The sequence below is a fragment of the Gymnoscopelus microlampas genome (genome assembly GCF_963454915.1).
Source record: "Gymnoscopelus microlampas genome assembly, chromosome: 16".
Lineage (NCBI taxonomy): Eukaryota > Metazoa > Chordata > Actinopteri > Myctophiformes > Myctophidae > Gymnoscopelus > Gymnoscopelus microlampas.
The window spans coordinates 10,977,151-11,000,241 of NC_139953.1; the positions used below are offsets into that span (position 1 = coordinate 10,977,151).

Consider the following 23,091-nt stretch of genomic DNA (forward strand, 5'->3'; position numbering starts at 1 on the left):
GTCTTTGTCATGGTCCTTCAAACGTGTATAGAAAGTTTTAACCATTGATCTATGGCAGGTGTTTTTCTCTCACATTTCTAAAGCCTTTTCAACTGCAATGAAAAAAGACATCTTTGCCTGCGGGTGTTGCTGGTGAGGGATTTTGCCTGTCAATCATCGCCTCTGCTCCGCCCCCCCCAAAGGAAAAGATAGGGGAGGGGAGGGGCGAGGAGGAGAGTGGGCGGGATTAATCGACAGTGACCTCACTGTCGAAGGGCCAAGCTCAGATTACTTTTCAGCCTAATTATTCAGAAAACCCCAGACCACAGAAAATCCACTGAATGTTCAAAGTTCAGATTTTTTGGGTGTAATTGAGGTCATAAAACCCCCAAAAAAACATAAAAAATAAAAAAAGTGAAAATGAATGTCATAGAACCTTTAAGAAACGCGAAATATGAGCGACTTCAAGCATGCCTTAATCTATGGTTCTTTTTCTCTTGCTCTACTTTATTGTATTTTACCTTTACTGAATCTAGAAATGATCGTTTTCGTTTTTTCTTCCTCTTTCTGATTGACCTAAATAGTAGAAAGATAATGGCCGGATTTCAGGTCATGCGTGGCCTACGCAGCTTGCGTAAGAGCCTCCTTCACAGCTGACCCTCATTAGTAGCAGGTGGTTGTGCCCCTACGTGCCATCTAAACTGGCTACGTGTGTGGTAAAAGTACATTCGTGAGACAAAATGCACGCAGCCTACTCCCCGCCTACTCCTGGGAGAGGAGTAGGCGGGGAGTACTGTCCTACGAAGCAGTTTGTTACGAGCTCTGACACCCATCGTAGCGAAATAGATGAAAAGACCACGACCACACACACACACACACACACACACACACACACACACACACACACACACACACACACACACACACACACACACACACACACACACACACACACACACACACACACACACACACACACACACACACACACGGCCGTAATTTTTAGATATATAAATTACGGCCGGGTCGCTGCATAACGTGCGATCCTGCTCCAAAAAAAAAAGACATACAACAGACGTCAACGCACTGCGACATGCTGCGTCGACAGCTTGCAGATCTGTTTTTTGGGTAGGGCCAGCGGCTGCGCTGCTTCGTCCTCTATGCATGAACCCGAAGTTTAGAAATTGTCACGGATGATCTCTGATCTGATCATCTGATAAAAATATTAAGCAAGCCAAGTTAACTAAAGGACGAAAGTCCCCAGTTCCTCTCACAAAGTGACAGCTGACGTCTGCACGATATAAATGTATATAAAAACACAGAAAACTACCAAAAGTAACAGCGTACAATTATGGGTCGTCCACTTGTCTAGCGGTCCAGGCTCATATCACATAGATTGGGGATCCAGCGTAACAGCTGTGGCGGGTTCGACTCCCGATACTGACGATCTTCACTGTATCACTCCCTATTTCCTTTCAGTCTACTGTCCTGTCCAAATAAAGGTTTAAAAGCCCTTAAATATATATTTTCAAAAAAGGACGCAGAATGTCCCATTTCCCAAGTTTAATATGTATAAATATCTTTTGAAAATAGCAGATCTACAAGCTCACAACGCCTCATAAGCTTGTAGATGTAATTTAATGCATAAATATATTATTCAAACGTTGTATTTACAGTGGACTGCTTCAGGACATCTGACAATTGGCTCTGTCACCGACAGCATTTTTATCGGATCATGCTATAATTTATCAACGCCGGGTTCATGCATATGTAGTGGAAGCAGTTGAGTTGGGATTGAACCCGAAGTTCTCACTCGCCAGCCCAACGCGATTGATATCCGGTTCCGGTGAGGCTGGTCGGTTTGTTTGCCACGCTGTGCCAACAAACTACCAAAACCAACAAACTTTTATTAACTTGAATACTGAGAGTATAATCTCGCTACTAAAATTATATTACTAACTGCGGTTAGTTAGCGAGTGACAATGGCGGAGAAACACATTAATCTTCTCAGTAACAAGGACAGGCCCGAGCAAGCTGAGGCTCACAACTCGTCTACTATAGCGCAAGAGCTGAGAATAATGAATGAACGTATTAACGGCATGCATACAAGCCTGGAGGCAATGTTTGACGAAAAACTGAAAAATCTACACTCGTCTCTGGAAAAGAGTTTTAACAGGAAGGTGGATACCCTGCGAGACTCCCTGACTAAAACTGTTAATGAGAACAAAGCAGCCCTTAAACAAGAAATCGAGGTGAAAACCAAGCAGATCCAGGATAACGTGGATATGGATATTGGATTAATAACATCCCGGCTTGACCAGATGGAAGGCGTCGCGGCCAATATGAAACGATCTAAATTCGATATAGACGTTTCCATCACGGTGGCTGGCCTCCCCTTTGAGGAGGGCGAGGAGGTAAAGGAACAGGTGGTTCGGCTACTAACGGAGGGTTTGAAATGCCACCCTATGCCCAGTGTAGTGAACGCGGAGAGGCTGAAGCCCAGGGGACGCGGACCGGGTCTCATCAAAGCAGAGTTGGGCTCCGTGGAGGAGAAAGTAGCGGTGCTAAGAAGAAAGGGAGGGATTTAGCAGGGTGTACATTCAGTCTGCAAAATCTCATGCAGAGAGGCTGATAGACCTAAACTTTCGCACTCTGCTCCGGGAGATTCCCAAGGGAAAAGACTTTTACATTACCAGCAACGGGAGGCTGGTCAAACGGGACGGAGCGCGCGACGGGCGGGTGCGGAGCGCACCTACCCGACGGAGAGAGAAGGACATTGAACTGCTACCTCAGCCCATGACACTGTCTCCCTTGCACATTGGAATGTGAACAGGTGGACAATGAGAAACTGTGAGTTGAGATCCGTTATTATTCATTCTATGAACCCGGACATAATCTCAATCAATGAGACTCACTTGGTTGGAGAGGACTCCATTGATCTGGAAGGCTATGCGTGGTTTGGCAACAATAGAGTCAAGCATACTAGGGCTCCAAAAGGGTCTGGGGGAGTGGGGTTCTGTGTAAGTCACGGTTTGATTAAATCATATAAAGTGAATGTAATGTATAATCACGATGGAATTCTAGGCCTTCAGTTTTCACATTTAAAATCTGAATATACATTTGTGGTGTTTACATGTTATATTCCAGCACTCACTTAAGTCCTTTTAGGCTCTTATTTATTTAGGTCATAGCTCCCCAGCAAGCAGCGTCAAACCGGACGTTTCGGCCCAGAGGCCTTCCTCAGCGTATAGTAACAACATCCTGTTTCTGTGTCATTTATAAAGGGGACCTTGGTGCCACGCACAGAGCGGTCCGGGTAACAACACAATAGGACAGTCATTTTTTAACACAATTTTTTAACACTTTTTAACAAGCTAGGTCACCATTGAATAGTAAATACATATACTCACACAAGAAGAAAAAGAAGAAAATTACATAGATCATTTTTTTAGCAGTAAGGCACCAGTTTTAAACCTTTGTCTGTGCGAGTCCCTCAGTACTCCTTTATAAAGACAGACTCAGATTTCAGTCAAGATTTACACATTTGTAGAAAAACTGCATAAACATTTTTTAAAACATTTTTTTAAATACCGTAGTATACACTGTGTCACTCGAAAAAGAGGCATTCAACTCAAACATATAATCATAGCTCATTTCACTCTTTAGTGGTCTGCTCTGTCTATTTTTCACCACAATAAATCCTATAAGAAACAACCTAGTAAGAGTTCTTCATTTAAACCTTTAGGGTGTTCTGTTTGGAGAGAGTGTATCCACCATGCCTCTCGTTGCAGTAAACGTTTTTCACGATCCCCACCTCTTTTTAAGGGCAGTACTGCCTCAATACCCTGAAACCTTAAAGCACAGACTTCATGTCCCACCGCATTAAAATGTCTAGCTACAGGTGATTTTTCATCTTTATTCCTGATATTACTTTTATGCTCTGAAATTCTAACTTTAAGTTCTCTTTTGGTTTTACCCACATAGCACAGGCCACAAGGGCATTTTAGTAGATAAACCACAAACTTAGTTTTACAGGTGATGATGCTTTTAACATCAATCTTTTTTCCTGAATGTGGATGTAATACATGATTACCTCTGATCATTGCATTGCAATGAACACAGTTGTGACAAGGAAAGTTGCCCGTAGGCAAATCAGACATAAAATGTTGCGGTGGAACATGACAGTCTGCCCTCACTAGAGAATCCCTCACATTTTTGGCACGCTTATGTGGCCTGTGCTATGTGGGTAAAACCAAAAGAGAACTTAAAGTTAGAATTTCAGAGCATAAAAGTAATATCAGGAATAAAGATGAAAAATCACCTGTAGCTAGACATTTTAATGCGGTGGGACATGAAGTCTGTGCTTTAAGGTTTCAGGGTATTGAGGCAGTACTGCCCTTAAAAAGAGGTGGGGATCGTGAAAAACGTTTACTGCAACGAGAGGCATGGTGGATACACTCTCTCCAAACAGAACACCCTAAAGGTTTAAATGAAGAACTCTTACTAGGTTGTTTCTTATAGGATTTATTGTGGTGAAAAATAGACAGAGCAGACCACTAAAGAGTGAAATGAGCTATGATTATATGTTTGAGTAATGAATTAATGGTACTAATGAGTTGAATGCCTCTTTTTCGAGTGACACAGTGTATACTACGGTATTTTAAAAAATGTTTTAAAAAATGTTTATGCAGTTTTTCTACAAATGTGTAAATCTTGACTGAAATCTGAGTCTGTCTTTATAAAGGAGTACTGAGGGACTCGCACAGACAAAGGTTTAAAACTGGTGCCTTACTGCTAAAAAAATGATCTATGTAATTTTCTTCTTTTTCTTCTTGTGTGAGTATATGTATTTACTATTCAATGGTGACCTAGCTTGTTAAAAAGTGTTAAAAAATTGTGTTAAAAAATGACTGTCCTATTGTGTTGTTACCCGGACCGCTCTGTGCGTGGCACCAAGGTCCCCTTTATAAATGACACAGAAACAGGATGTTGTTACTATACGCTGAGGAAGGCCTCTGGGCCGAAACGTCCGGTTTGACGCTGCTTGCTGGGGAGCTATGACCTAAATAAATAAGAGCCTAAAAGGACTTAAGTGAGTGCTGGTATTCCTTTCTATGAACATTGTCTACTCGAACCGTGCACCCTGTACTTTGAAACGTCGAAAACTCTTCTCATGAGTGCTTGCTTCCTTCCTCTTTTTTTTTTTTTACATGTTATATTCCACCCGAAATGTCTGTGTGGGGGAGAAATGCGTCTGTTGTTTACAGTCATCTCCTGAGTCAGATATATTTATGTTCAGAAGCTGATGCTATTTATGTATGTGGTGACCTGAACAGTCGGGTGGGCGGACTATATGATTGTGTAAAAGAGATTGATGAAGTACCAATGAGAGTCCCATTAGATGCAGGTATTAATAAACATGGAGAATCATTAATTGAATTTCTGAGAGATTCCAAATTCTGTATTGTCAATGGCAGAATCTGCCCCCTCAAAGATAACTATACATCTGTATCAACTAAAGGAAAAGCTGTGGTTGACTACATATTGGTACCACATGACTGCTTGCAGTCTTGTATCTCTTTTGAGGTGATCACTCCAACTCAATTGGTGGATAATGCAGATTGTGTAGAATTAATTGGTGAGCGGAGTAGACTTCCTGACCACTCATTGATATATCTAGAATTCCAGACAAGGGCAGTGACTAACCAGTATGAGGCAGCTCCTCAAATGGCTCTACCTTATTCTAAAGGGAAGGTATGTAGGAAACTACCGCAAAACTTTTTAAAATCAGAGAGGAGTCAATCAGAATTACTGATATTGAATGAGAGTTTACAGAGTAGTCACGTAGATCAAGAGGGCCTGGATAAGTGGTATGATCATTTTTGTAAACGTATCCATGAAAAAGTGGGAAAAGAGAATACAAGTACAGTACTGTAGTAGCCACAATAGTAATACAAGAGAAAAACCTAAATACACAAGGAAACCCTATTGGAATGAAGAGCTTCAGCATTTATGGCAGGCTATGCATAGCCTGGGTGCCAGCCTGCTTCGCTACGTTCGGCGGATTTTTTTTTCTCTCTGCGAACGTAGCGAAGCAGGCTGGCACCCAGGCTAGGCTATGCATAAGACAGAGCACTCATTCTTGAAATATGTAGGCACACAGACTGGAAAAAAGAACCTCTTGAAAACATTTAAAGAGTGTCAGTATGTATTTGATAAAACCTATAGAAAAAATTAAAGAGCGTATCAAAGGGGACAGATATTGAATTTTGAAAGGATTCAAACTTCAAACCCACAACTGTTCTGGAAGGAAATTAACAAACTGGGCCCAATAAGGACAAAGAAAATCCCTATGGAAGTGTTGGGGCAGGATGGTAATCTAGTTAATGAGCCATCACAGGTTATTAAAAGATGGGAAATAGATTTTAAAGGTCTTTTCTATGATGATGCATCAAGTTTCGATGAAACATTTCACAAAGAGAGATGTTCTGCAAAAGTTGAGTGATTTTAATTCTGGTCATGGTAATGTGAGTATTTGTTTTTTATATCATTGCAAGGCATGTGTGAGCTAACCCTTCAGGCATAACGCGTTTCCCCTTGGGACTCGTGAGCACCAGAACGTAGTGTGGGGTGGAAGTGTTTCGGAGCACGTCCCTAGTTTTGGGGGGTTGCCAGCTTGCTGGTCGCCTTTTCCACGCTAGTGGGTTTTAGTGCGTAAGTACCTGGCCGCAGAAGCCCCTGAAGACTAGGGTTCAGTTATCTAGATTTGGATATGCAGTTAAAGGGAATGCTCAATTTAATGGCTTGGCATTATGGTAGTTATGCTTGAAATTATATTCTGTTTTCGATCAGGTTTTAATGGTTTTTGTCATGTTCTAGATATTTTTTGTGACATTTGAAAGCCATCATGCCTATGTGTCAGTCACAGAACACACTGTTGAGTTTTGTTCACCCTGTGTGAGTTAAAGCAGGTACACACTGCAGGATATTTGGTCCGATTATACTGTCGGGGACCTTTTTTGGCGATGTTTTGGTCGCTGTGTGTGAAAGGCTTTGCGAGAGGATACGGCCACGATAATTACGCTCGGCGGTGGCTTCCCGACCGTTTTCAAATATCTATCAGGTTAGATATTCGTCTCTGTCGCAGACTGGACATCAGACAATATCATACAGTATGAAAGGAGCTGAGACCACACTGCAAGGAGATGCACGCTACAGCCAATGAGAGCACATTACAGCCACCATGGCTACGGGAGCGTCGCTGGATCTGACCACAACAAACAGTCCCTATCATAATATTACCATCCAGTCCAGTATTAAGTTAACACTATAAAACAAAAGGAGAGAGTGAGCGAGCCTGGTGGGCTGTTTATTTGAGAGGAATTTCACAGAGAGTTTTGTTTGCAAGCAGCGTGACGTGAAGGTTTGTTTGATTGTCTTCAATGTCAATATTTAAGTTCTATGTCAATATTTGAGTTGTTTGTTATGTTTCATTATTGGTTTAGCACTGCCAACACAGGGTTTTTTCGTGTTATAATTGTAGCCGTAATGTCTACATGCTGTTTATATTTCTGTCTAATAAAGTATTCAATCAAAGACTCCAATACCAACACTAGAAAAAGTGCTCCTCGGATCACAGGTCTCTGCCAGGTCAGGTAGGTTATTGGCTGTAGAGGCCGATCCTTGATCCACAGTCTCTATTGCAGTGGGGGCATACAGTATATGAATGGTTGACTGGGTAGTGGTAGTGGTGGTGGTGGTGTGAGGAGCTGTTTTGGTGGTAGATCTCTCCTTTCTCTGTTGTCTCTTTGCTTCTGTTGCACCATGGAGGTCCTTTTCTTGTTGTGCTGTGCCTTCATGGACCATCCTACTCCACATGTCTCTCTGGAGAGCAGCCTCCTCCCAGTTGCTGAGGCTGAAGCGACACTTTCTCAGGTGGGTTTTGAGGTTGTCTTTGTATCGCCTTTTCTGCCCCCCTTGAGTGCGCTGTCCTTCCTTCAGCTGGCCATACAGCATTTGTTTCGGAAGGTGGTTGTTAGGTGGTTGATGGCCTGTCCATCGCAGCTGGTGCCGAATGATGGTTGTGGTGATGCTGGGGATGTTGGCTTCCTTCAAGATACTGATGTTAGTTCGCCTATCTTCCCAATTGATCCTGAGGATCTTGCGGAGACATCGTTGGTTGGTACTGCTCCAGGGCCTTCAGGTGTCTGCTGTAGGTGGTCCAGCTGTCAGCCCCGTAGAGCAGAGTGGGCAGAACTACAGCTTGATAGACAAGGAGTTTTGTCTTTGTCTGAATGTCACGATTTTCAAACACCCTCTTCCTTCACCTGGAAAATGCTGCACTGGCACACCCTATGCGGTGGTGAATCTCAGTGTCAATGACAGCTCTTGTGGAAAGAAGACTGCCACGGTAAGCGAATTGATCCACGTTTTCCAAGGTGTTGTCTCCCACATGAATTGTGGGGGATTGGGGGAGTGTGTCAGGAGCTGGTTGGTGTAAGATCTGGGTTTTCTTGATGTTGATGTCCCAGGAGACGGTAAGCTCTGGCAAAGGCATCCAAGATGTTCTGGAGGTCCGCTTCAGAATGAGCAACTAGGGCATTGTCATCTGCGTACTGGAGCTCCATGATGGAGGATGTGAGCACACACACACACACACACACACACACACACACACACACACACACACACACACACACACACACACACACACACACACACACACACACACACACACACACACACACACACACACACACACACACACACACACACACACACACACACACACACACACACACACACACACACACACACACACACACACACACATTGTGGAATGTATAAAATTGTGCATTTTATGTAACCATACTCAAAAGTAGGCTGTAAATATTGCAGTGACTGAAATGCACCAAACTCGATCTTTGTTTGTGTGCGCACATGCATGTGCGTGCGTGCGTGCGTGTTCTATCCTAACCTCGCATCACCAGACTTTCCACCTCGGAGGAAAAGTTCTATCCAGGTACGGCAGTATTGTATTGGTTCTTCCTCCCTCTAATCACCCTGTGGGGTTCCATCTCCTTAAACCTGGCTGTGTTTACTAACCCCATCATCACCTTCTTCTACCCACACAACTCTGGACAAGGTAACTATACTAGTACTAGTACTAGTGCTGTTACTACTGTTATTGCTAATAATAACCCATTACCAATAATCACCTATATTCTCTGTTTTGAACTCTTCTTTTTCATTATGGAAACTAAAGGGAATTTCCTGTTTTCAAGATCCCCCAAGAGAATACATGATAATATATTCTCTTGCTTTACATTTCTGTAGAACATACATACCCTGCCGAGTTCACATTTTGTTTAGTTATTTTCAGGTACGACAATACGAATAGATAGATGGATAGCTTTATTGTCATTCAACAATACATGAAATGCATAATTAAGTGAAATTCCATTCCACTTGCTCACTATGATCTAAAACTACTCCTAGTTTAAAAAAAAAAAACGATATTGATAAAATCACAGTCAGTCCATAATGAGACAGAAATATTGCACAGCATGGAGTCCTCAGCAGCATATAGGAGAAAGGATAGAGGATATTGCACTTATTGGGGATTATTGCACTTTTTTTAGTTCACAAGTCAGATGGCTTGGGGAAAGAAACTCTTGCACCGGATCCTGGAGAAATATCTTTCCACTGCTACAGTATTATGTCGACTTGCAAGTAAAGTTGCAAAGGCCAGCCAAGGTAATTTCATTTTCTGCTGGTGTCACACCAAATAGAGCCACAAGAGGGCATACTTGTACATTAGTTTCAAATTATTTCAGACATGATTTCAAAGATATTTGTCCAGTATAAGTTAATTTTAGAACAAGACCAAAACATGAAAAAGTGTTGCAGGGGAATCGGTCTTATTAATTAATTTCAAATAAATAAATCTACATGAAAGTATTCCAATAGATTTGAATAAGCTGAATTGATTGGTCTTAGGCTCTGTATTATACTTTGGATGTACAAAACAATGGTGGAATGCAAAAATGATCGAGGACAAAGTTTGAAATAATCGTAATATTGATTAGAATCTATATCGCCTGATTTCCTGTCATGTAACATGACACAGGAAAGTATGGACCAGAACTATCCAATCAGGCCAAGCTGTTCGGTAAGGCTTATGGCAGTGCTTCCCAAACATAGGGTCGTGACCGCCTTGGGGTCACTAACAGTTTCTTTGGGTCCAAGTAAATATACCAATTTAATGTTTTGCTTCTTGTCAAAGACAAGCAGAAACACTTGGTTTGTATGCATATTGCTCAGCCTCTGATTGGACAACAGACCAAGGTGGAACAGCCACATAGATTTATGTCCTTTTATGAGACTTTGATTCCATGACATCACAAAACACAATGTCCTGTGTTAGTGTGCTGTGCCCTGAGTCAAAGCAGTTTTCAGTTAGTTGAGTTGAGTGCTCAACTGAAAAACTGAAACTCTTAAAATCCAGGCTTCTTCTCTGAAAATAGCAGATGTACAAGCTCTGCTATTTTTGGTGGCCTACGTGACACGATGTGCAGTGATACTAATTTATGTCAAGGTAGAACCCAAACACAGGAACTCAAAACACCAAATTCAGATGAAAAAAAAACAAAAAACAGATGAAACTAGAAGTAGACTTTACTGATATTAAACAATTAATATATGACATAGATATATAACACTCTTTAACACAACATATATAACACTCTTTAACACAACATAAATAACACTCTTTAACACAACATAAATACATGATCTCAACACAACTCAAACCTATCCCTAGACAACAGTACCTGACAAACACGACAGTGACCAAAAAATATCACTTTGCAGCATGTAAATATGTATATATTATTGCATACACAGTGCTTCGCAGATAATTAAAACACATAAGATTTAAAAAATTATGCACATGACAGAGCAAAACAAATGACAGCAAATGCAGTAAGACACAATAGGTTAAAACATTTGGGGAATAAAGGCAGCTTTAAAACTCTTTAACTCAACATATATAATCTTAACACAACTCAAACCAAACCCTGGCCTAGACCAAGGGTTCGCAAACTTCAGGCCGCGACCCCCCAAAATAATCATATTTGAACTGGGGACCCCCCACCCTGACAGGCACTTGGAATTGGAGTTGAGGCATTACATTTTGACTCGGTTCAACAGGTAAATCTTGTGAAAAAAAACGCCTTGCAGTGCGAGGCGTTGTGAGCTTGTAGATCGGCTATTTTCACAATGTTTGCCTCTTTCTTACGTAATACTTGACAAATATTTGACAAAACAGGTCTTAAAAGTCATTCAATTGTAACTTGTGCAGATAGCCTGTATATACTTATACTGTATGTTGGTTTGTTTACTGTCGAGTGAGAATACAATGTTGCAAATTTAGCTGATCATCTGGGGACCCCCCAAAATAATTTGGGGACCCACTGCCCTAGACAACAGCACAATTGCATTTATTTTACATTTTCAAGAATAGCAAAAATAGAAGATCTATAAGCTTACAACATGTCACAAGGTGTTGTGAGCTTGTAGAGGCGAAGCATTGAGCTCCATTTTTTTCTTAACAGCTGAGTTCAATTGAGTTGATAATTTACACGTCTGATTTCGCTTAAGCTAAATAATGTTTAACCAATACTTTTTCCCCCTTTATTGTGTGGGTGGGGCTAAGCAGGATATTATTTAAGGTTGAGACCAGGTGCTCATTAGTCATATTCACTTCTGCAAGAATGTGCGTGGAGACAGTAAGTTCTTTTACAATTAAGGTGATCATTATGTTAGTATGTTGAGTTGTTCCCATCAAGATCTATTGTTTTCTGTTCCTTTTAGAAAACACAAACACACACACACACACACACACACACACACACACACACACACACACACACACACACACACACGACTAAATACAATAGAATACTTCCTATCCTGAATAATAGCAGACCTACAAGCTCACACCGCGTTGTGAGCTTGTAGGTCTGCTATTTTCGACAAGAAATGAATCAGGCTTTAGTTACCTATATTAGAGTTGATGCTTATTTTCAAATGTTTTAGGGGGAATCCAAAACAGACACAATTCACAAACACACATAAAGCTCCAGGCCTTTCAAGCACTCCCCCATGTACTGTCAATTAGATTTAAATTTCTATTATGAAAATGGTCCAAGTAGATAAGATCCTGTCCTCTTACAAAACCCATGACAATATCAAGAACTCATGAAACTACCTCATGTAAATGTGTTCACATGTGACTGTATCTTTCTGTTGCGTATTCGTGAGGTTGTAATGAGTGGTGTTGAATGTGTTGAATGAAATTAGTAAATAACGAAAATACTATTTGCATTACTTTGCATTATTTGTAATTCACACAGTACAAGGGACCTGACTCACAGTCCAATTGTGAAAAAGGTCAGCTGAGACTATTTATGAGCAGCTGATTGGGCAATGGGCTACTCAGCCTATCCCAGCTTAAAATTACCAAATTGCTGGTTAAAAATAACACTATGTACAAAAAAAAAGAAGCAAAAAGCAAAAAAAAAAAAAAAAAAATATATATATATATATATATATATATATATATATATATATATATATATATATATATATATATATATATATATATATATATATATATATATATATATATATATATATATATATATATATATACTTTTTTTTTTTTTTTTTTTTTGCTTTTTGCTTCTTCTTTTTTTTGTACATAGTGTTATTTTTTCTCTGTATTGTTATGTTGATATTTGAACTGTTGCTGGTTACTGGTTGCTACTATATATGTCTATGAAACGAATACCAAGGACCCCAATGGAAACATGTCCGCAAGGACTTTTTTGGACAGACCTTTTAGACAAAAGTATTATAAATGTAACTGTGATGTTTTACATTATTTTTGCCTAATAACATTTTGAATCAATCAATCAATCACTTGCCCATGTATGTTCTAAACAGCAGCCTAAGTCATATTCCTGTGAGGTGACATTCATTTTACATACTGTACATCACTAATATTATTTTATCCATCTCCAGTGTGACAACAACTAACGGCAAGAGATGCGTGAAACCAGGGTCAATTTTGGAAACGTTTCTCAGTATCAGAAAAGGTAAGCTTGTGGAGAGCATATCTCCGCCAGGCTGGGTTGTCTAGCCAGGGCTGTGTAATTCGGGGAGGTGCTGCCGTCAGGATGTGAAGACGCTGGGGCAATAGTATTTCTGTGACATACCGTAGCAGGCCATGGCCACAAACGTGAACAATTGCACCATCTGTCTAACTAGTGCGTCTTGTCCCTTCATTCCACAGGTAAACATGTCTGCAAATGTCAAGATCAAGGACTCGACTCCATGAGATTAAGTCTCATTAAGGATGAGAAGGTATATGAAGCGTCTCTATCATGTCCAGCCAGGGAGATCATGTAAGTAGAACGTTCTAAACAGCAGCCTAAGTCATATTCCTGTGAGGTGTCCTGCAATATACATGCTGTCCATCACTAATATTATATTATTCTCCAGTGTGACAACATCTAAACAAATGGAATGTGTGAATCCAGAGTCAGACTTGGGAAAGTCTCTTTATCAATTCAAAACAAAGGGTAAGACTAGAAAAGGTACATATCTCCGCCAGCATTTGAGGAAGAGTATTAGTATTTAATTATTTGAAATGCTCGTCCCTTCATGCCACAGGTACACCTATCTGCAAATGTTCAGGTCAAGGAATCAACTCCATGCATCCAAGACTCTTTAAGAATGACCAGATATATGAAGCGTCTCGATTCTGTCCACGCAGGGAGATCACGTAAGTAGAATGTTCAGTAACACTTTAACACATTATAATGAACTACTTGATAATGACTTAACATTTAGTTCATAATTAATTGAGGCATAAGTAATGATTAACTAATGATGAAAACGATGACCTAGCTGGGGTTCCCCTCCAGTGAGCCAGACCAACTTGGGAAACCCCCGTCAGCCTAACACAGAGCCGTGCACCACATGGAAGTTTTGAAATAACAACCACCACCAGAGACAGACTCTCCTCGCTACTGCTACCCGCCTATGAGCACTCATCCTGGGCATAGAAGAGACCAAAAAAAAACTACGAACGCACCATGTGTGACCCTTAACTAATGATAAAGTATATTATCTTTGGTTAAGTCATAGTGACTTAACCATTAATTATTCATGATGAATTAATGTGTGAGTTAATGTGTATTAAGCATTATATAAGAGTTAATTAATTATGTGTACGAATTCGCCACTGATGACACAGTGTTACATGTGAGATGCCATTCATTTTACATGCTGTACATCATTAATATTTTTTCATCCATCTCCAGTGTGACAACAACTGACGGGAAGAAGCCATGTGTGAATCCAGAGTCAAACTTGGGAAAGTTTATCATTCTCAAAAGAGCAGGTAAAAATAAAAAAGGCAGCTCAGTGGAGTGCATATCAGTGCCAGGCTGGGTTGCCTAGCCAGGGTTGTGTACGTAATGGGGTGTAGATGTCAGGATGCGAGGAAGCTGGGGAAACAGCCTTTCTATGACATACGGTACAACATTCTGCATTTGTTGTGCCCCCATGGCCACAAACATGAACAGTTGCACCATATGTCGTACAAACTCCATTCCCCCCCACAACAATTCCTTGTGTCCTGATGGCTGCAGCCCACAACAGACAGACAAATGACAGGTTTTTACTCTCTAATCTTTAATCTCTAATCTTTACTTTAGTTCTGAGGAGATGTTATATGTGATTATTTATTGTGTTATTTATTATGCTACTGTTGTAGCATAATATATATTTAATCATTTTAATGCAACTAGGTGTCTTGTCCCTTCATTCCACACGGGAACGTGGTAATTGCACATGTCCAGCTCAAGGAATCGACTCCATGCACCCGAATCTCATCAAAAACTACACGATATATAAAGTGACTCAGTTCTGTCCAGGCAGGGAGATCGTGTAAGTAGAATGTTTTTTAACAGCCTTAATATCATATTCCTGTGCGGTACCATTCATTTTAGACGCTGTCCATCATTAATATTTATTTATCCATCTTCAGTGTAACAACAACTGACGGCAAGAAGCCATGCGTGAATCCAGAGTCAAATTTGGGAAAGTTCATCTATGATATCAGAGGAACAGGTAAGACTCGCCCATTAAGACCTGGAACGCATCTGTGTCACTTTTTGATTTGAGCTAAAAAGCATTAGTTTACACTTTGGCTATTCGAAAATAGCAGATATACATGCTCATAGCGTGGCAACGAGTGCCGCGCTATGAGAAATCGTGAAAATGTGTGCAAATCTTTTAATATATATATTGTTTTAATCCATTTAGACCCAAGGCCGATTCTAAAAACACCTTCTAAATCCTGACCTAAGTTTTCAGAAAAACTTCAAATATGTATTACAAAAAAATTATGTTGCTATATACTGTACATAGCAACAGGAACCCCAAAAGGGGTTCCCGTCTTGAAAGGTATAGTTACAAAAAGGGGTTCCCGCCCAAAATGGGTTAAAGCAAGCATTTTTTAACTCAAATCTTTGCTTCTGGGGGTCCCTGGAACGAAATATTTTGAGATGGGGGTCCGTGGCCAAATACACATTACACAATACATGTTGGGGTCCTTGACATTAAAAAGTTTGAAAACCACTGACAGAGCAACAGAAGTTTTTTCAAAAAACTGTTAGGATTTAGAAGACTCTTTGTAGAATCGGAACCTCAGGCCTCAATGGGCTAGAAAAGGCAGATCGACAGAAAGCATATCTCTGCCAGGCTGCATAGCCAGGGCTGTGTAAGTCGTGAAAGCATAAGTGTTTTGGAGGTGTACTCTATAGAAGCCCCTGTCTGTCTGTCTGTCTGTCTGTCTGTCTGTCTGTCTGTGGTTTTAATATTTAATTGATTTAATGCAAAACAGGTCAACGTGATAGCTGCAAATGTCCAGATCAAGGAATCAACTACATGTACTCAAGTCTCATTAAGGATTACCAGATACATGAAGCGTCTCCATTGTGTCCAAGCAGGGAGATCGAGTAAGTACAATGTTCTACTAAACAGAAGCCTAATGCTGCGTTCACACTGGCAAATACAAAGCTACAGTCTACCATTCATTTTCAATGGAAGCAGTGTTGATTTTGTCGACTAAAAACTATGACGAAAAATGTCCGTCGACTACCTTTTTTTTCACTGACGAAAACTAAATAAAAACTAAGCTACGACGACGTTAGGGAGGTACCATGGTGGAGAAGAGATCCAGTAGAACTAAAAGGCAAGTCAATTATGTTTGGTTGCACTCGGGAAAATAGCAGATCTACAAGCTCGCAACGCGTCGCAGCTTGTAGATCGGCTATTTTCAGCATGCAACCAAGTGTAAAATCAGCCATTACGACGCCATCAAGGCACCGCCACAAATTACATTTTAGTCGACTGAATCAACTGTAGAATTAGTCGACCATAATCTTATGACATGGTCGACTTTAGTCGACATTGCAAGTGACTAAAACGGAAGCATGAGCTCGGCCCTGGCCTCCCTGGCTGTGGGGGACTGGTGTAGCGCTGGTGTAGGGCTGGTGTAGCGCCCAGGATCACTTAGGAAATTGGCACCGGGTGAAAAAAATGGGTTACAAAAATCGCGGGATAAAAATTATAGAAAAAAACAACAAGTGACTAAAACATGACTAAAACTTCATGGAATTATATTCAAAAGACCATGACCAAAACTGAATCAAAATTTGCTGTCAACATCACCACTGAATGGAAGCCAGCAACATGAAGGTACAAAGCGATGACCAACGTTTGTAGCTGCTACAAAATATACAATCCCTGTTGAGCCGGCTTCAACTGCAGCTACAAAGCTCTTCTCGGACAATTACTGCGTGGAGTGGGTGGGGAAAACTAATTATTTTCGTCAGCCAGTTCCATGTTCTATCTAAGCCCAGGCATTATATTTTCTTCTATATTGTTCTCGCTCGTCAGACGCACGTTCCACGTCAACGAGCATGTTGAAATACACTTCAATAGTGACTCGGCGACAGACTGTAGCTGCCAGTGTGAATGCAGCATAAGTCATAATGCTGTGAGGTGCCATTCATGTTACATGCTGTCCATCACCAATATTATTTGCTCCATCCCCAGTGTGACAACTACTGACGGCAAAGAGGAATGCGTGAATCCAGAGTCAGTCTTTGGAAAAAATATCTATAAATGAAATATCCAAAAAACAGGTAAGACAAGAAAAGGCTGCTCAGCAATGTCTCATAATCCACCTACTGTATGCTGTTGACCTTTCACTAATGTAATGGATTCATTTATAGGGGTGGGGAAGCCTCTCTGCAGTAAAGCTCCACTGTTTACTTGCCCATGTTCCTCACATTTACATCATTTCTCATGATCATTCTCATGATCTCACGATCAACATTTATGGGCATGAAAAAAAAATCGGAATTCTATTTCAAACATAATCTCTGATTGCATCATCAGAGCATTGTCTTCTTGATGATGTCATTTACAGCTTCAGTAATACTATCACTGCTAATACTATTATTCATCAATCAAGAATAACTGACACTGACATCAGAACTGGAGATTTTAACTTCTCCTCTCATTACGGGGCCAGAGCTCAGCTCTGGACCTGTTTTGTTATTGGCAGTATTCTGTCACTTCTTCTTCTTCTGCCACTTCTTCTTCTTCTGCCACTTTTTGCAGTTCTGGCTGAACCGTGCTGTCGCTTTTTACGAAACTCGGGCATATGGTAGATGGTCATGAAAAACGATCAAAAAATAATTCTCACAATCTTTCGTCCAAAGGTGGCGCTATAGCACTCAATTGAAAATGCCAACTTTGAACAGGTACAACTCATGCCCTGTTTGACCTACAGCCATGAAACTTCGATACACACATGCGTCTCTTCATGCCCGACAACTTTCGTGGTTTGACTTTTGACCTCTGACCTTTAGATCTCCCACCATTTTGAATTATATGAAAAACAGTCATTGGCTCCTAACTTCTGCATTTTTTCACTTAGAAAAAATCCGCTCGCATCATTATGTCGGCAGAGGTCCAAAGTTCATGTGTAAAGAATTTTGTGCAAAGTACTCAAAAATCCCAGGAGGAGATAGATTTTAACTATTGCAGTTTTATGAAAATTATTCATCTGCCCCTAACACACACACATGCAGACTCACATTTCTTTGAAACTTTGCAGAAAGGTTGAGGGTCATTCCAAATATCACTGAAACCAATCTTACTCCAATTGGCCAAAGGGGGGCGCTATAGCAATTTTTTGAAAATGCAAACTTTAAACAGGCATAAGTCATGCCTCGTTTGGCCGAAAGTTGTGAAACTTGCTTACACATGTGCCTTGACTCATGAGGAACACATGTATCGATTTGACCATTAAGCTCCGCCCTTAGATTTTCCGCAATTTTGAGCAGTTTGAAAAACACTTAAACCCAGGATTTTTCAGCTATTTGCATGAAACTGTATCATCTGTGTGATCTCCTTTTTCACAAGTTCTTGTCTGTTGGTCCAATGGCGTCTCCCTTAAGTTAGTGCCTCACAATCTCAAGGTCGCCAGTTCAAGCCTCACTTGATGCAGACTTCATTTAAGTTGAATTGCAAACAACATGACTGTATCATTGAATACATGTGCAAATGGTAAAGATAACCTGAAATGCTTATTTGAGAGTACGTTTTTTCAATGTATGACGTACTTCATTGTGAAAGTAGCCGATCTACAATCTCACAACTTTTCAGATAGCAACGTTTTGTGAGCTTGTAGATCGGCCGCTTTCACTGGTTTCGAGGAGACATACAATTTCTCTATTGGTAAAAGGTTTGTGAACGAGTGATCTTAGTGTTTGTGAAACAGGGGCTTGGTTCATGACAGAAGGCAAGAGTTTATGATCTTCAACAGACAAAATCAGCCTGGACAAAGCTGTAGCACTATGATGTCCAATAAATTCTCTCTCTCTCTCTCTCTCTCTCTCTCTCTCTCTCTCTCTCTCTCTCTCTCTCTCTCTCTCTCTCTCTCTCTCTCTCTCTCTCTCTCTCTCTCTCTCTCTCTCTCTCTCTCTCTCTCTCTCTCTCTCTCTCTCTCTCTCTCTCTCTCTCTCTCTCTCTCTCTCTCTCTCTCTCTCTCTCTCTCTCTCTCTCTCTCTCTCTCTCTCTCTCTCTCTCTCTCTCTCTCTCTCTCTCTCTAATGGAGGGGGGGACCTGTTGGCAGACCTGGGGGTCAGAGGTCAGAGCCAGTGCTTATCAAAGCTGCATGGGGGTCAGAGGTCAGAGCCAGTGCTTATCAAAGCTGCATGGTAAAGCAGCAGAAAGAAAATACAATACAATGGCGCCCTCTGGTGGTTCAGCCAAGTATAGTTAAACTATCAATACAATAAGTGAATCATGTTCTGCTTTTGCATTTTCATACACATGTATCAGTTCCTCCATTGTGCTTTGCACATCCTCTGCATTTATCATTTCTCATCAGCTCTTTCATTTCATTTGTTTCACACATGAGTGGCGGTTGTTCTGAACCTTTTCAATGTTATAAGCCAGGCTTTGACAGAGAGCTTGTTTATAATATCACTCATTTTGACATTTACAACATGTACGATTCATCAAGAATACACAGCAAGCACCTGAACATCACCCCAGATAATGTGCATTCACAGTTCAACCTTGTCAATGCCATTTACAATTCAACAGAGCAAGAGCACACAGTGGTACGAGCGCAGCAGAGCCATATAAGGAGCGCCCATAAGGAGCGCCCATATATGGAGCGCCCATATAAGCAGCGCCCTTAAACGGAGCGCAGCAGCCGAACCCAGTCCGACCCTCCCGCAATTCTCGCGGCAAACCAGCGCGCACAACAACAGCCACAAGTTGTGTGACCGAACCACTTACCCCCTGTTTCAAGTAGTGAAATGGTTTAGCATCTGTTTTTAGCTCAATGTTGTACTCCCCCCCTCCATTCTACCTATAGGCCATAGAATAGTTTTGGAAACTGCTGTTTTACTGACTCCACTGAGGTCTCCACTCTCGCTACTAGTCCGAGAGCGAAACTCGCTGAACGGCTAAGTAACCCTTGTGTCAGACCTGCCACAACATACACTGGGTTCACTACACTACACTTTTGTAGCCATATAGCTTAAGCTTGGTAGGCTGTAACTCTGGTCCCTGCACTAGGGCTTATACTCGCTTTCTGTGTCTATTTTGAACTGGAAGTCAAGGTCATTTACTTTCACTGTGGCAAACCAAGCATTATAGGTGTCATCTGAAGTCACCCACCCTAGAGATGCAACTTGGTCCTCCTCTTCCTCACCCCAGTGTTGCCAGATCAGATCTGCTTATTATAATTTCCCCCCCAAGACTTTATTTCAATATTTCAAATTTCAATAATAGACAAGCTCACGCGTTGAGAGCTTGTAGATCTGCTATTTTCAAATAGCTGATGCATATGTTTAAAGTGCTTATGTGGCCCATAGTCGCTCCTTTTGGGCTTGTTTTCCTAGATCCGGTTGCTTGTTTCTCTCACAGAATCTTGCAACGACAGCCACAACCAACAACAACAACAACAGTCCCCAATGGACAAGCGGCAGAACTTCCCACTGAGTTCAAACAAGGAACAACAAACACACAGAAGAACCTGCAACGTAAATGTATTTCTCTCCGCTTCTGAAGGCTGTGATACGCTGCTGCTCCTGTCACTCAAACATTTCCAGCGCAGCCCGTGGTCACTGTGGCTTCAATCAGAGTCACAGAGGGTTAACATAAAGTCCAAATGTTACCATGTCCATTTACATCATGTTCCAATGTTTACATCCACATTCATTCATTACAGAAGCCATTCATAACCCAAAGACGCCACCATCAAATGTCCAAATGTTCAAATGTTCTTCCTAATATTCAAAACCATTTAGAAGTAGGCCTATAGGTGCTATGAGGCTGAGCTTCAGCAGGAACTGTGTGACGCGTTTCCAAATAAAACCATAACACTTCTTTATGTTAAGATGATTTATTAACACTAAATAATAATGTCTAAAACATGTTGTACTGATGATTAGGTGAATGAAACTGAAGACAAAGAATGAAACGTTATTAAAACGCCCAAACGGTCAACAGAACATGTTGATCCTAGCTCACCCCCATTCTCTCACTGAATGCCCAGCAGCCTAGGGTTAGGACACACCTGTAATAAACTAAAGGTGATGAACAGACACACACCTGAAATAAACTAAAGGTAATGAGCAGACAAATACCTTGGTTCACTGGAATGGCACTACCAGGGGCGGACTGGCCATTTGGCGTACCAGGCATATCTTTTGGCGGTGCCTTGATGCCTGATTATTAGCTGCACGGAAATCGCTGCACAAAAATAACCGAAAATAGACGATCTACAAGCTCACAACACGTCACAGATGTGTTGTGAGCTTGTAGATTGGCTATTTTCGGAGTGCGACACCCACACACAGCCAAGCATTAAAGGACTTGTCTTTAGTGTAAACCCCTCTTTCCTGACTGCTGCTCAGAAGAACAACACACTGATGGGTCTCTGATCACTATTGTTGGTAACTGATGGAGATAAAATATGTTAATATCTGCATCAACTCAAAAACTCAAAGAATCGAACAAGGAAGGAGCAACTATATAAACACAAATAATAATTACATTAATATTTAGGCATACTGTACCCATCAAATGAATTGCCAACCAAACAGTAACATTACAATTAATTGAAAACACCGGTTTTCCATTTATTCTGAATACAAGGGAACCCTCCCAACACAATGTGCATGACAATATCTACATCAACACAATACAACTCCAGCTCCTGTAAATGAAGACAAACCACATTGAATGATTATAGGATCAGTGTAATGAGGGATATATAACTCTAACTCTTGTCACGTTGACAGGCTTATTACAAACAGACAGCAGTTTACCCTTCTGTAGCCAAGCAGCAGATACTGAGAACTTTAATATTGTTTTAACACAGTCTAGTCATTGTTAAAAAAAAACTAATTTGACTGAAATCAACTCCTGCACAACCATAAGTCAAATAGTGTGTACAACCGCGTGTACAGATAACAGTTACCATAGGACTCTCTACACAGAAAATGACACATGTTAAATGAAAGAAATATATGATTGAAATATATGTTCACTCTATCGTGATAACATAGACATAAAGATAACACAAAAGACCTAACTAAATAACCTAAAAGATAACACAAAAGACCTAACTAAATAACCTAAAACAACAAAAGAAAGAGATGGGCTGGTCAGAATGAAAAGTGAGCAGTCTGGTGAGCCAAGCACTATGTGCCCGTCGTCTCACCAGACTCCCATAAACTACCAAAACATAAAACTAAACTAAACTAAACTAAACTAAACTAACCAATAAAGGAAATACGCCAAACCATACTTACAACCAGCCCATCAGAACTGAAATAAAGAAAGTTAAATTATCTTAAGGGTTCAGGTGACTCATGTGCTCTGCTGCGGTGCTGGGGAGAGATTATAGATCTGGCAACAGCTCCTCTTTATATTCTCAGGACCTAATCACACATGAGGCACAGCTGAGAAGGGGAGGGGCAGCCAGAGCACTCCCAGGTGAGTGACAGGTGAGCTGTGAGGTGTCTATAGCCAAGACCAGGGCAGCAGAGCCAGCACGGCAGGATAGACACTAAACACAGGACAAAGCAACATTAGTGAACAAAGTAAACCAGTGATACTATAGAATGAGGTGTCCCTACTGTATGTGCAAGCACATAACACCCCCACCATAAGTTATTGAATGGTCTGGCTCTGACCACGGCAACACCGCAAACCAGTGTCCCTACTGTATGTACAAGCACATTAGTCTTAAGTCTTCTTAAATGAAGATGTTACATATTCTTTAGTTCAGTTTCTCAAACGTTTTGTGGTTCCTTGTCATCTAAATACACAGAAAATGACACATTTTGAATGAAAGGAATATATGATTGGTTTTAGTTCATGTGTCAGTTAAATGTTCACTCTATCGTGATAAAATAAAGGAGAAAGTACTTCTTTCAGAAT

At 40.9% G+C, this 23,091-nt stretch overlaps 1 protein-coding gene and 1 long non-coding RNA gene across 2 annotated transcripts in view; one reads left to right on the plus strand and one right to left on the minus strand.

The window, feature by feature from the left end:
• The window catches only part of LOC311063175 (hatching enzyme 1.2-like), a 157,227-nt gene that overhangs the window by 62,534 nt on the left and 71,602 nt on the right, over window positions 1-23,091 (minus strand). The gene's annotated exons all lie outside the window — the stretch shown is intronic.
• On the plus strand, window positions 13,388-14,454 carry LOC311063400. Its single transcript, XR_014602587.1, has 4 exons — window positions 13,388-13,448; window positions 13,546-13,625; window positions 13,717-13,828; window positions 14,370-14,454. It is a non-coding gene; the product is annotated as an uncharacterized lncRNA (long non-coding RNA).